Source organism: Cryptomeria japonica, chromosome 10 (assembly GCF_030272615.1).
Source record: "Cryptomeria japonica chromosome 10, Sugi_1.0, whole genome shotgun sequence".
Classification (NCBI taxonomy): Eukaryota; Viridiplantae; Streptophyta; class Pinopsida; order Cupressales; family Cupressaceae; genus Cryptomeria; species Cryptomeria japonica.
In genome coordinates, this window is record NC_081414.1 from 36,843,577 (window position 1) to 36,858,075 (window position 14,499).

The following is a 14,499-nucleotide window of genomic DNA, read 5'->3' on the forward strand; positions in this document are numbered from 1 at the left end:
CCATGGAATTAATTCAATTCAGTCCATTTGAGGTTTTTTCAATCTCTATCTTCCTTACCGATTTCATAAATTTGCCTAGAAATAGGGCTACAAGGATGAGCCCTAATTAGGCCTCCTAAATCCGGTATTCAAGGGTTTTAAGGGAATCGGTCCATAAGACCCTACAAAAAGTTTTATTTTTCTTCAATCACTCACCCATCCTCAAGATATTTTGTATTTTTGAGCTTTCCAACTTACCGTACAGTGCCCTAACCCAAAAGTGAGGTTGCTAGGGTTTCTAGGCCTTAACCGGCAGTGACTGTCCAACTTTGTGAAATGGGAATCTAAAGGACTTGTCAAGCCTTCTCCTTGAAGTTTCAACTCTGTATGGACCTCATGAACCATCCAAAATGATTTGGTTAAGGTTTTGTATTCACCTCTGCAGCATGCATTCAATTTACACCTTGTTTTCTCTAGTTGGGTTGCTCCTGGACTCGCTTAGAACAAGGTGGAAACTATGATGAACTCAACTTAGAGAGCTCCTCCCTGCATATTTATACTATACATAGGTTTTCCTTCCATGTCCCAATAGGCCGTGATGGTATCATAGAGGGATTTTATGGGGCAACCATTTTACACAAATTTGCTATTTACAAGCCAAAACTGGCTGATTGAAAATAAAACAATAAATGTACTAACACACACTATCTACAAAGAATGAAATGAACCAAATAGTACTGGAACACACCAAAGAACTTCTATCCAAAATTGGATCAATGGAGTCAATCCATTTGTGTTCACATTTATGCAAAATAGGACAAAAACAGTGATAATAGTCTGAAAATGAGAGGTTTCAGATTGTCATCCACAAAATTTAATGCCTCCAACCTTGGTAACCATGAAGGAGGAGTTTTAAATAGTATTCCCCACATGTGGAGGAATCCTAGGTCAATATTCTAACCCTAACTCCACCACTAATCTCTTTTAGGACCAAAATTATCATGACAACTTTTAAAAGTTGTCATGACAACTTTCCACTTTGTGTCTTTTCAACTTCGGCAACCTATTACAAGTCATTGTTATTGTATTTTTAAAAATTCCTATGACTATTCTAAACCTCTCTAATGCTCTTATGAAGTGATTCCTCTTTTTACCATCAAGAAGGCCATTAACCTACTCAACTACCACCTACTCACAAAAATGCAAAGCTAGAAAGAAACTAACTCAACTAGGCCTACACTTGACTCAAATCAAACATTACACACACACCTTGGACCCTCATGGAGTCCTTATTAGAAACCTGAATTGGCTAAGGTTAGTACAAGCTAAATTTGTAGAAGGACTATGAGCCTAAGTCCTAGGTGCTCCTGCACCATTCTCCCAAACAAAAGAAAATTAAGTCACCTCTTTGGGGATCAGATTATAATCAATGCCTAACTTCCTGAAATCTATCTCAAGAACCCATGTAGCCTCAGTATCATCCATACCCTACCACTTGATTAGGTGCTCCCAATAGATTTGGTGTCTTGTCTTCTTAGCGATCCTTGAACTCAACACCTTTTCAGCCTTTGGACTTGGTTTTGCTGGTATTTGAAGGTTATTTACATCATTTGATACCTCTAAGTGACTGCAATCTGAACCTGGAATTGGCCCTTTGTAAGAAACTAAGTCTGCTATGTTGAAAACTGGTGACAGTCCTATTTCACTAGGTAGGTCCATCTTGTATGCATTTTCTCCATACTTGGCTAAGATGACACATGATAGGGTTCACCTGGCCTACTCAACACTTCTCCAAGTTGGTGTTGCTCAATTTCACCAACTCACCAGGCCTAGTGGCTTCCTAGAGCATCAATTCCTTCTCATTCTCTTCTAGGGATTTACTCACTCCAAGGTGTTTACTTCAAGTGTCTTTTCTAGGAACCCTACCAATTTGCTATGTTTCTCATATGCTCAATGATGGCTTCTTGGCTCAAACTCATCAAACTGCCCTCTAATGGTCTTGAGATGTTGCAGAGGTGTAGAGGGTTATTCTCTCATGTTTTTAGATGGTTTCAAGGTCCATTTGTGGTTTTCTGTCCAAAGGTTTCTTATCGATTTCAAAAATTGGTCTAGAAAAGGCTACAAGGGAAAGAGCTCAATTAGGCCTCCTAGAACCGGTTTTTGAGGTCTTGGGATAAAAAAATCCAAAGGACCCCAAAACTAAAATGGATTTTCTTCAAATATTCACTCAACCCCAAATTATTTCAGTGGTTTTAAGCTTCCAACCCTTCGTTGCATACAAAACCCCAAAATGAGAATTTCAAGGGCTTCTAGGCACTTGACTAGCAACAACAAGTAAATCTTGTCTTTGGACCTTAAAATGGAACTCTTCAGGCTTCCTCCTGCACAAGAAGACTTTTACTAACCTATTAAAAGTTCCCAAAATCTTGGTACTTTCATTTACATTCACCTCTGCAATTTGTACTAACTTTTCATCTTGCCAACTTTAGCTGAGTTGCTCCTGGGCTCGCCTAGGGCAAGATGTTAAAAATATCAAATGAGACTTTCAGACCTTATCCTTTCATATGTATATTGTAAAATGGGTTGCCTACCATTTTCCAAAATGCCTTGATGAGCACACGGTGGGATTTTATGGGGCACCCATTTTAGCAAAAATTGCTAAATACAAGCCAAAACTGGCTACTTGTGAATCAAATCACCTAAAAAGTAGTAAATGCTAAATACAAAGCTTGAAAATGAAAATCCTACCCTGAAACACACTGCTAAACCTTAATCCATCACTGGATTTATTTATTCAATCCATTACACCTTCAAAGAATACAAAATTTGACAAAAAAATAATGAAAGTGCAGTCCAAAATCTTGTATTTTGTTTATTGCTTCCAAAATCCAAGTAGACCAACCTTGGTAAAAGTTTAAGAGAGGGTTTTTATAGCCTTCTGATGTTTGGAATCCTTCCATGATGTTGAGAAATCCCTAGCTTCAATGTTGGACCAATTTCAGGACAAAAATTGCCATGACAACAAAAGTTGTCATGCCAATTTTTTGCAACTTTGTGTTTTTTCTAGTTTTGGCCTCTCCAACTTATGAGACCTATTCTAAATCATCACATATGGCATTTCAAACATTCCTAAAACCTATTTATCCCTCTCAAATTATTTTACAAACTTTTGACACCTTTGACCAACAAAAAAGCCAAAAACCTACTCAAACACACTATTTACACAAAAATGCAAACCTAAGTAAAATGAACTCAACCTAGGCCTACATTGACACTAAATACTCACTCTTTGACCCTCCTAGAGTCCTTATTCACCACTTACTTGGCTAGGGTCAGTACAAGCCAAAATTTGCAAAACAAGAATGCTAGGATCTAGGTGCTCCTGCACCATTCTCCCTAACAAAAAGAGATCATGTCACCTCGTGAGGAATCACTATTGGATCGATCCCAAGCTTTTGAAACTATGATTCCATTACCCATGTAGTCTCATCATCATCCATACCCTTCCATTTAATGAGGTTCTCCCAATAGGCTTGATGTCTAGTCTTCTTGGCAATTCTTGAACTTAACACCTTCTCGACCTTAGGATTAGGCTTGGATGGTACCTGAAGGTTATGTGTATCATCTGAAACCTCTGAGTGACTGCATTCTGCACCTTTTATTGGCCCCTTGTATGCAACCAAGTCTTCTATGTTAAAAACTGGTGACAAGCCTATGTCACTAGGAAGATCCACCTTGTATGCATTTTCACCATACTTGGCTAGAATGGCACATGGACCTATCCTTCTCATTTGTATCTTTTTTGGTACTCCTTTTTGTAGCCTTTCTTTTTTCAAGTGCACCATCACAAGATCTCCCACTTGAAATTGTAGATTTCTCCTCTTTTCATCAACTTTTTATTTGATTTTGCTTGTGTTCTCCTTCAAAGCTTGCCTAACTGATTCATGGACCTCCTTCATGGACTGAGCAAAGTCCTCTACATATCCACTTTTGATTGTTGCACTTCCTAAATCCCTCAACTCAAAAATGCATCTTGGGTGCAAACCATAGACTAATTCAAAAGGGCTCTTACCAATAGTCCTATTTATAGTGTCATTGTATGCATATTCTGATTGAGCAAGTACTTGATCCCATGTCTGCCCATACTCCTTGGTAAGATAGCTCAATAATTTTCCCAAACTTCTATTCACCACCTCGGTCTACCCATCTATTTGAGGATGGTAGGCTGATCCAAAAGAGAGATTTGTGCCAAGCTTTTGCCATAATATTTTCCAAAAATGACTCATAAATTTAGAGTCTCTATCTGAAACTATACTCAATGGTAAACCATGTATCCTTACTATTTCCTTAAAGAACAACTGAGCTATGTGGCATGTATCATGAGTGGTCTTACAAGGCACAAAATGAGCCATCTTGCTAAATCTATCCACAATAATATAAATGTTGTCATATCCTTGCTTTGTCTTTGGAAAACCTACCACAAAATCCATGCTAATGCATTCCCAAGGTCTACTTGGTATGGGAAGAGGTTGATACAAACTGGCATTTGTTGAAGTACCCTTAGCTTTTTGGAAAACTATCCAAGTCTCCACATACCTTTTCACATCTTGATTCATCCTTGGCCAATAATAGAATCTCTGAACCAACTCTTGAGTCTTATTGACTCCAAAATGACCACTAAGGCTGCCATTGTGTTTCTCTTGTATAATATTTTCCCTCATTGAGCCTTTAGGCACACAAAGTTGTCCACCTTTGAATAATAGCCCATTTTGTAAAGTGAAATCTGAGTATTCACTATGGAAATGATTTTGATACTCCTTGCATACTTGGTAGGCACTTGAGAAGTCTTCATCCTTTGCATACAAATCTTTAAAACTATCCACACCTATGCTTCTCAATTGGATTTCTTGGACTGTCAAGAGACTCCTACTTAGTGCATCAGCTACCCGGTTTTGCTACCCTTTCTTGTGCTTAATGGTGAATGTATAGGCTTGCATATACTCCACCCATTTCATGTGTTTGTGACTGAGTTTGTCTTGGGAATTTAGAAAACTCAATGCTTGGTAATCCGTATACACCATAAATTCTTTGGGTAAGAGATAGTGTCTCCATTTTCTCAATGCTTGCACTAAAGCATACAACTCAAGGTCATAAGAGGAGTATTTCCTCTTGGCATCACTTAGCTTCTCATTATGGAAGGCTACTGGTCTTCCTTCTTGGCTTAGGACAACACCTACTTCAATATTTCTTGCATCACACTCCACAATGAAAATTTTCTCAAAACTAGGCAACACTAGCACCGGTTGAGTAGCTATTTTATCTTTCAAGTTTTTAAAACCTTTGTTTGCTACTTCATCCCACTGAAACTTGGACATCATACCACCTCTAATGGTGTCTAGCATTTGGGCACATATAGCACTGAATTTCCTAATGAACTTCCTGTAGTACTGAGCTAGTCCATGGAAGCTTCTCACCTCTGTTGCTGATCTAGGAGTAGGCCAATTTACAATGGCTTCAACTTTGTTGGGATTCATCTTGAGGTTTCCTTGACATAACACAAAACCAAGGTAAACCAACTCCTTCTTAACAAACTCACATTTCTCCAAATTCATATTTAGCTTTTCATCATATAATCTTTGTAATACATCTTGCAAATGACTAATATGTGTTGCTCTATCCTTACTGAAAATGAGAATATCATCAAGATATACTACCATAAATTTACCTATGAAATCCTTCATCACCTCATTCATGAGTCTCATGAAGGTGCTTGGAGCATTGGATAAGCCAAATGGCATTACAAGCCACTCATAAAGACCTCCAGTAGTCTTAAATGCAGTCTTCCATTCATCACCCTCCATAATTCTAATTTGATGATAGCCACTCTTAAGGTCAATCTTGGTAAAGTACTTGGATTCCCCTAAACAATCCATTAGGTCTTCTATTCTATGAATAAGGATCCTATATCTGATGGTGATCCTATTTATGGCGCTAGAATCAGTACACAACCTCCAAGTACCACCTTTTTTTGGTGCCAACACGGTAGGGACAACACAAGGGCTAATACTCTTCCTAATTAGGCCTTGGTCTAAGAGCTCTTGGATTTGCTTTGAAATTTCAACGTTTTGTTGAGGAGTCATTTTGTAGGCCTCTTTATTAGGCAAGGATGCTCCAGGAATGAAGTCTATTTGATAGCTTATGGCTCTTTTTGGAGTTAAGGTGGTTGGTTGTCCTTCACTTACTATACCTTTGAATTTCTTTAACAAATCTTGCACTTCTTTTGGTAGAACTTGCTGCTCTTTCTTGTCTTCCTCTTTAGGCTTCATCACTAGTGCAAACCCTACACCTTCACCTTCCTCAGGTATCTTCAAGAACTTCTTTTCACTCACCAAAAGGATGTTAGGACCTGCTGCCCTTTTTTCACCTTCCTCAAGGATAGACTGAATCTTGAATGTGGCTCCATTTTTCTTAAATGAGTATGCATTCTTGGCTCCATCATGGATAGCTTGTCTATCAAATTTCCATGGTCTTCCTAATAGAAGATGGCATGCATCCATGGGTAGGACATCACATAGTACCTTGTCCTTATACCTTCCAATGGTGAAATCCACCCATGCTTGCTCATTAACCAGAAAATGTTGGCCTTTGTTCAACCAAGTGACTCTATAAGGATTGCTGTGAGGAATCATTTGCAATCTGAGCTTACTCACTGCCTCTTCTGACACTATGTTGTTTGTGGATCCTAAATCAATGATTACTTTGTATACCTTGTCCATTATTTTGCATTTGATCCTAAATAAGAACCTTCTTTGGCTTTGTTCTTTACTGACCGGTTCCTTGATCAAGGTTCTTCTTATCATCAAATTGTCACCTACCTCTGACTATAAGGCAACTTCTGATGTCTTGTTGCTTGAAGACTCTTCTTGAAGATAACTCACTCTTCTCTCACCACCATGTCATGATAATCCCTTCTCTGGACACCTATATGTTGGATGACCAAGTTGGTTACAACGGTAACACTTCATTGTTGCAAAGTATGAGGAACCTCTACCTTGGCTACTAGATCTTCCTCTGGAACCATTGTTTGATCCCCTTCCTCTATTGAATCCTCCTCTACTGCTGCCACTATCTTGTTTCTCAGTGATTTTAGACTCTCCTTGTGTTCTTTGTTCAGAACTTCTTCCACCAAAGCCTCCCCTATGGCCTCTATTGTTGCTTGATTCATGTCTCCTTTTTAGTTTTTCCTCCACCTTAAGGGCAAGTTGAAAAGTTTGATGGACTTTTTTTGGGCTCATCAAATTGATTTATTCTTGGATGTTCCACTGTAGGCCATTTAGGTACCTAGAAACCTTGAGACTTTCCTCTTCTACCACATGAGATCTAAGGCTAAGTTTGTGAAACTCTTTGGTGTAGCTACTGACGTCAAGATCTTTCTGCCTTAATTTTTGCCTCTTCCTATGAATTTGCACTTCATAGTCATCAGGGAGATAGACTTCTTTGATTTTAACTAACATCCCTTTCCAAGAAGAGATGGGTGCTTTGCCCATTTTCTTCCTCTCATCTTGTACAAATTGCCACCATGTGAGAGTAGTGCCCCTCATCCTAGACTTGGCTACCCTAACTCTTTGGGCTTTAGTTATGTATTCACACTCAAAGTGGTTGTCCATACCTTCTATCCATTCTAGGACCACTTCTGCCTCCATCCTACCAACGAATAATGGCAATCCTTCCAGCGACTTGCCACTCAAGGCCTTCAATGCCTTGAAGAAAGGTTCTTGCTCTAAGATAGGATCAGGTTCAGGTATCTTGTCTATCTCTACCACTTCTTTACTCATTCCTTCTACCCCTTTCACTTTTACATACACTTCTTCTGCCTTGGTCTCAATATCACCAAGCTTACTCTCCAATCTTTCCAACTTTTCCTTTAGGAGCCTGTTCTCTTCCTCCTGATCTTCCACTTTCCTTTCCAATTCAACATTGGTCACCATGTTGTCTCCAACTGACTCTCCTGAAAATAAGGACATAAACCTTACTAGCACAAATCTTGTAGGCTCTGATACCAATTTGATAGGGTTCACCTAGCCTGCTCAACACTTCTCTAGATTGGTGTTGCTCAATTTCACCAACTCACCAGGCATAGTGGATTCCTAGACCATAAAGTCCTTCTCATTCTCTTGTAGGTATTTTTCTTACTCACTCCAAGGTGTTTACTTCAAGTGTCTTTTCTAGGAACCCTACCAATTTGCTATGTTTCTCATATGCTCAATGATGGCTTCTTGGCTCAAACTCATCAAACTACCCTCTAATGGTCTTGAGATGCTGCAGAGGTGTAGATGGTTATTCTCTCATGTTTTTAGATTGTTTCAAGGTCCATTTGTGGTTTTTTGTCCAAAGCTTTCTTACCGATTTCAAAAATTGGTCTAGAAAAGGCTACAAGGGAAAGAGCCCAATTAGGCCTCCTAGAACAGGTTTTTGAGGTCTTGGGTTAAAATTATCCAAATGACCCCCAAACTAAAATGTATTTTATTCAAAGATTCACCCAACCCAAAATTATTTCAGTGGTTTTAAGCTTCCAACCCTTCTTTGCATACAAAAACCCCAAAATGAGAATTTCAAGGGCTTTTAGGCACTTAACTGGCAACAACAAGTAAATATTTTCTTTGGGCCTTCAAATGGAACTCTTGAGGTTTCCTCCTGCACAAGAAGACCTTTACTAACCTATTACAACTTCCCAAAATATTGGGACTTTCATTTACATTCACCTCTACAATTTGTACTAACTTTTCATCTTGCCAACTCTAGCCGAGTTGCTCCTGGGCTCGCCTAGAGAAAGATGTTAAAAATATCAAATGAAACTTTCAGACCTTCTCCTTTCATATTTACACTATAAAATTGGTTTCCTACCATTTCCCAAAATTCCTTGATGAACACACAGTGGGATTTTATGGGACACCCATTTTAGCAAAAACTGCTAAATACAAGCCAAAATTGACTACTTGTGAATCAAATCACCTAAACGGTAGTAAATGCTAAATACAAAGCTTGAAAATAAAAATACTACCCTGAAACATACTACTAAACCTCAATCCATCATTGGATTCATGGATTCAATCCATTAAACCTTCAAAGAATGCAAAATTTGACAAAAAAAAATGAAAGTGCAGTTCAAAATCTTGTATTTTGTTTATTGCTTCCAAAATCCAAGTACACCAACCTTGGTAAACGTGTAAGAGAGGGTTTTTATATCCTTACCACTTTTTTAATCCTTCCATGGCATTGACAAATCCATAGCTTCAATGTTGGACCAATTTCAGGACAAAAATTGTCATGACAACAAAAGTTGGCATGACAACTTTTTGCAACTCTTTGTTTTTTCTAGTTTTGGCCTCTCCAAATCATGATACCTATTATAAATCATCACATATGGCATTTCAAACATTCCTAAAACCTATTTAGCACTCTCAAATTATTTTACCAAATTTTGACACCTTTGACCAACAAAAAGGCCAAAAACCTACTCAAACACATTATTTAAAAAATGAAAACCTAAGTAAAATGAACTCAACCTAGGACTAAACTGACACTAAATACTCACTCTTGGACCCTCCTAGAGTCCTTATTCACCATTGACTTGTCTAGGGTCATTACAATCCAAAATTTGCAAAACAAGAAAGCTAGGACCTAGGTGCTCCTGCACCAACACATGGACCCAACCTTCTCATCTGCAACTTATTAGGTACTCCTTGTTGTAGCCTTGCCTTGTTAAGGTGCACCATGATAAGAACATCTACTTGGAATTGTAGGTTCTTCCTTCTCTCATCAACATTTTAATTGATTTTACTTGTGTTCTCCATCAATGCTTGCTTGACTGATTCATGTACCTCTTTCATTGACTAAGAAAAATCTTCAGCATATCCACTCCTTGTTGTTGCATTTCCTAAGTCCCTTAACTCCATTATACCCCTTAAGTGAAGACCATAGACCACTTCAAAAAGACTCTTTCATGTGGTTCTATTTATAGTCTCATTGTAAGCATATTCAACTTGTGACAACACTTGATCCCATGTCTGACCATACTCCTTGTTAAGGCTCCTCAATAAGTTTCCTAAGCTCCTATTGACCACTATAGTCTGCCCATCTATTTGTGGATGGTAGGCTGATCCAAAAGATAGATTGGTGCCAAGATTTTGCCAAAGTGTCTTCCAAAAATGACTCATGAACTTTGAGTCCCTATTTGAAACAATGCACATGGGTAAACCATGTATCCTTATCACTTCCTTGAAGAACAAACTGAGCTATATGACATGCATCATGAGTAGTCTTGCAAGCTACAAAGTGGGCCATCTTACTAAATCTTTCCACTATAACATAAATGTTGTCAAATCCCTTATTTTTCCTTGGCATACCCACTACAAAATCCATACTAATGCACTCCGAAGGTCTATTTGGTATGGGAAGAGGTTGGTATAAACCGACATTAGAAGAAGTGCCTTTGGCCTTTTGACAAACAATACAAGTTTCCACATACTTATTGACATCTTGATTCATCCTAGTAAAATAGTAATACCTTTGAACCAAATCTTGAGTCTTTTTTACTCCAAAATGACCACTAAGACTGCCATTATGCTTCTCTTGTATGAGATTTTCTCTCATTGACCCTCTAGGCACACAAAGTTGTCCTCCTCTAAACAATAACCCATATTGCAAGGTAAAATATGAATACTCACTATGAAAATGATTTTGATACTCTTTTCATATCTTGTAGGCTTTTGAGAAGTCTTCATCATCCAGGTATAGGTCTCTAAAATTGTCAACACCTATGCTTCTTAACTGAATTTGTTGGACTGTCAAGAGTCTCCTGATCAATGCATCTGCAACCCTATTTAGTTGACCTTTTTTATGTTTGATTGTGAATATGTAGGCTTGCATATACTCTACCCACTTCATGTGTTTGTGACTGAGTTTGTCTTGTGAGTTTAGAAAGCTTAAAGCTTGGTTATCTATTTAGACTACAAATTCCTTAGGAAGGAGATAGTGTCTCCACTTCCTTAAAGCCTACACTAAAGCATATAACTATAAGTCATATGAGGAGTATTTCCTCTTTGCATCACTTAGCTTCTCACTATGGAAAGCTACTAGTCTTTCTTCTTGATTTAGGACATCACCTACTGCAACATTGCTTGCATCACATTCCACTGTGAAGAGTTTCTCAAAACTAGGCAACACCAACACCGGTTGGGTAGCTATCTTTTATTTCAAGGTTTCCAAACCTCTATTTGCTTGTTCATTCTACCTCTAATAGTGTCCAACATTGGTGCACATATAGCACTGAATTTCCTAATGAACTTCTTATAATACTAAGCTAGTCCATGGAAGCTTCTCGACTCTGTTGCTGAATTAGGAGTAGGCCAATTTACTATGGCTTCAACCTTGCTAGGATCCATCTTGAGATTCCTATGTGACAACACAAACCCAAGGTAAACCAACTCCTTCTTAACAAATTCACACTTGTCCAAATTCATGGTTAGCTTCTCTTCATACAATCTTTGTAGCACAATTTGCAAATGATAAACATGATCTTCTCTATCCTTACTGAAAATGAGAATATCATCTAAATATACCACCACAAATTTACCTATGAATTATTTAATCACCTCATTCATGAGCCTCATGAAGGTGCTTGGAGCGTTAGATAAGCCAAATGGCATTACAAGCCATTCATAAAGACCCTCTGTTGTCTTGAATGTTGTTTTCCATTCATCACCCTCCTTAATTCTAATTTGGTGATATCCACTTTTAAGGTCAATCTTGGTAAAGTATTTGGCTTCCCCTAAAAAATCCATTAGGTCTTCTATTCTAGGAATTGGAAACCTATATCTAATGGTGATCCTATTTATACCCCTAGAGTCAATGCACAATCTCCAAGTACCACCTTTATTTGGGGCTAAAATGGTAGGTACAACACAAGGGATAATGCTTTTCCTAATTAGGCCTTGGTCTAAAAGCTCTTGGATTTGTTTGGCAATCTCAACATTTTGTTGGGGAGTCATCTTGTAAGCTGCCTTTTTAGGTAAGGATGCTCAGGGTATGAAGTCTATTTTATGGCTTATGGATCTTTTAGGAGGTAATGTGGCTGGTTGTCCATCACTCACTATCCCTTTGAACTATTTCAATAGGCCTTGAACATCTATTCACAAATCTGGTTTCTCCTTTTTGTCTTCCTCTTTAGGCTTCATTACTAATGCAAACCCTATACCTTCACCTTCCTCAAGTGTCTTCAAGAACTATTTTTCACTCACTAAGAGGAAATTACGACCTGCTGTTCTCTTTTCACCTTCCTCAAGGATAGATTGAATCTTGAATGTGACTCCATCTTTCTTGAATGAATATGCATTCTTGGCTCCATCATGAATAGCTTGTCTATCAAATTGCCAAGGTGTTCCCAATAGAAAATGGTATGCATCCATGGGTAGGACATCACATAACACTTTATCCTTATACCTCCCAATGGTGAAATCCACCCATGCTTTCTCATTGACTAGGAAATGTTGGCCTTTGTTCAACCAAGTGACCCTATATGGGTTGTTGTGAGGTATCCTTTGTAATTTAGGTTGTGTTAGTGTTTTCATTGCTTTGTTTGCAAACAACCAGTTTTGGCTTGTAAATAGCACTTTTGTGTAAAATGGTTGCCCCATGAATTCCATTTGTGCTACCATCATGGCCTATTGGGACATGGAAGGAAACCAATTTTACATGTACATATGCAAGGACAAGTTCTGGAGATGAAGATTGATGTGACTGTCACCTTGTTCTAGGCAAGCCCAGGAGCAACCCAGCTAGAGGAGATAGGGTGAATTTGGAGTGTAAAGTGCAAGGGTGAATGAAAAACCACAATATAACCTTTTGGAGGGATCCACGAAGTTCACATAGAGTTTCCAATGTAAGGAGAAGCCTTGAAAAGACCATTTGATGCCCAAACACAAACTTGACCAGTCACTATCGATTAGGAGGCCTAGAAACCCTTCAAAACCCTCATTTTTGGGTTAGGGCATTGTACGGTGGTTTGAGAAACCAAAACCACATAAATCACTTGAGGATAGGTGTATCATTGAATAATATCAAACCTTGTTGCAAGGTCTTCTGGATAGTTTTCCTCCAAGCCCTAGAAAACTGGATTTTGGAGGCCTAATAGGGGCTCATTCCTTGTAGCCCTTTTCTAGGCAAAATGTTGAAATCGGTAAGAAAGTTAATGGATGCAAACCTCAATTGGAACCAAAAGGTATTCCAATCATGTTAGAAGCCACCTCCACACCTCTACATCAACTCACAACAGTAGGAGGTCAAATTGACAAGTTGAAGCCAAGATAGCTATAATGAGCACATGGGAAACATTGTGATTTGGTAGGGTTCCTAGTTAAACACTTGAAGAAAACACTTTGAAATTGACAAGAAGAAAGCCCTAAAAGAGATTGAGAAGGAATTGGAGGTCATAGAGAATAGATAGGCCGGGAGAGTTGGTGGAATTGAGCAACACCAACTAGGTGAAGTGTGAGCAAGCTAGGTGAACCCCATCAAATTGGTATCAGAGCCTATAAGATTCGGGCTAGGTGATTAGATGTCCTCAATGGAATCTATAGGAGACAATAGCATGGTGAGAAATGTAGAGTTGGCAAATAAAGTGGATGATCAGGAGGAAGAGAATAGACTCCTAAAGGAGAAGTTGCTAGAATTGGAAAGTAAGCTTGGTGAGGTTGAAACCAAGGCAGATGAAGTGTTGATAAAGGTTGAAGGAGCAAAAGGGAAGGGTACGGAAGTGTCAGAGATAGAAAAGGTACCTGAACCTGATCTTGTCTTAGAACAAGAACCTTTCCTAAAGTCATTGAAGGCCTTAAGTGGTAAATCACTAGAAGGATTTCCATTGTTCATTGGTAAGATGGAAGCAAAAGTGGTCCTAGAATGGATAGAAGGCATGGAGAACCATTTTGAATGTGAAGGCATAACTGAAGCTGAAAGAGTTAAAGTGTCCAAGTCAAGGATGAGAGGAGTTTCTCTCACAAGGTGGAAATTTGTGAAATATGAGAGAAATAAAATGGGCAAAGCACCCATCTCTTCTTGGAAAGGGATGTTAGTCAAATTCAAAGAAGTCTATCTCCCTAATGACTATGAAGTGCAAATTCATAGGAAAAGATAAAAATTAAGACAAAAAGACCTTGATGTCAGTATTTATACGGAGGAGTTCCATAAACTTAGCCTTAGATATTATGCAGTGGAAGAAGAGAGTCTCAAAGTTGCTAGGTACCTAAATGGTCTACAGTGGAACATCCAAGAATAAATTAGTCTAATGAGACCAAAGACAGTTCATCAAACCTATGAACTTTCCCTTAAGGTTGAAGAAAAACTAAAAAGAAGACATGATTCAAGAAGAAATAGGGGCAGAGGTAGGGGAAAAGACAATAGAGGCCATAGGGGAGGCTTTGGAGGAAGAAGTTCTGAACAAAGAACACAAGGTGAGTCTAAACT